A 1,908-nucleotide genomic window follows, 5' to 3' on the forward strand; every position below is an offset into this window, starting at 1 on the left:
GAGGGAATACTGACGTCGAGGTCAAGTATCACCTCATGTGCATGGAAACTCGTTAATCCACACGGTTGGCGCATGAGTGTTTTCCCTACAGTGCCGATGCCTCAGTGATGGCTGAGAAGGCAGGTTGAGGAGGCGGAGCTGCGAGGACAGCACACTAAGAGGAGGTGAGTGGCTGCGTAACACGTCGGTTATTTGCTTAACTCTCGGTTTTGGTGAAGGGGTCATTTTGGGGTCTCCACCATTCTATCACTGTCGGGTGGACTGACCTTCGACCCATCACAGTAAGCCCAAGTCCTACCGCATCCACAGTACGTATTCTTCCTTCGTCTTCAAGCTAGTCTCGCAGAGCTACGCTAATGACGTCTCACATCGTGCTCAAGTACAGCAACAATGTTTATTTCTACAAATTGCCCTTTTTGACATTCTTCTGCCACCGCATCGCATTTAAGCCCAAACCCCACCGCACGTACACATAAGTCAACTGCCATTGTGGTTGTGTTACAACTCTACTTAACTACGGTAAAATTACAGTTTAATCAGAAAACGGGGAGGGGGACATCGTCTTTGGGACGTAGGGTCCTAGGGATGAACCTCTTTCCATTTCCCTGAAATTCAACGAGAGGCTTTATGAATTAACACTGTTGAAAATGTTGTACTGATTGGAAATGAGATGCAACCAGTCGGTTATCCATGCATTTGAACAGATTCCTTGCATTTTGAATTCAGATCCACTTATGAATGCATGAATCGTAAGCAAATGCTTATAGACGCCAAGAAGAACGCACTTATTAAGTTCCCATTACTGGAGGATGTAACTGACTTGACTGGAGGTGGCTTCCATTGGACTGTCACTTGAATCAGCGCGAAGGCAGAAGAAAGTGAAAAGTCGGCTTTAGTCTCTTTTCAGCTAACAATAAATGTTTCATCCAATTTCTAAGCAAAATGGACTAGGTGGACTAAAGGCATCAGTACAAGCGGCAAGCAATCGTGCGCATTGCTAAAAGTGGCAAAAGACACCCAGGCGGAGCTGCGAGGACAGCACACTAAGAGGAGGTGAGTGGCTGCGTAACACGTCGGTTATTTGCTTAACTCTCGGTTTTGGTGAAGGGGTCATTTTGGGGTCTCCACCATTCTATCACTGTCGGGTGGACTGACCTTCGACCCATCACAGTAAGCCCAAGTCCTACCGCATCCACAGTACGTATTCTTCCTTCGTCTTCAAGCTAGTCTCGCAGAGCTACGCTAATGACGTCTCACATCGTGCTCAAGTACAGCAACAATGTTTATTTCTACAAATTGCCCTTTTTGACATTCTTCTGCCACCGCATCGCATTTAAGCCCAAACCCCACCGCACGTACACATAAGTCAACTGCCATTGTGGTTGTGTTACAACTCTACTTAACTACGGTAAAATTACAGTTTAATCAGAAAACGGGGAGGGGGACATCGTCTTTGGGACGTAGGGTCCTAGGGATGAACCTCTTTCCATTTCCCTGAAATTCAACGAGAGGCTTTATGAATTAACACTGTTGAAAATGTTGTACTGATTGGAAATGAGATGCAACCAGTCGGTTATCCATGCATTTGAACAGATTCCTTGCATTTTGAATTCAGATCCACTTATGAATGCATGAATCGTAAGCAAATGCTTATAGACGCCAAGAAGAACGCACTTATTAAGTTCCCATTACTGGAGGATGTAACTGACTTGACTGGAGGTGGCTTCCATTGGACTGTCACTTGAATCAGCGCGAAGGCAGAAGAAAGTGAAAAGTCGGCTTTAGTCTCTTTTCAGCTAACAATAAATGTTTCATCCAATTTCTAAGCAAAATGGACTAGGTGGACTAAAGGCATCAGTACAAGCGGCAAGCAATCGTGCGCATTGCTAAAAGTGGCAAAAGACACCC

Source organism: Echinococcus granulosus (assembly GCF_000524195.1).
Source record: "Echinococcus granulosus chromosome Unknown EG_S00274, whole genome shotgun sequence".
NCBI classification, from domain to species: domain Eukaryota; kingdom Metazoa; phylum Platyhelminthes; class Cestoda; order Cyclophyllidea; family Taeniidae; genus Echinococcus; species Echinococcus granulosus.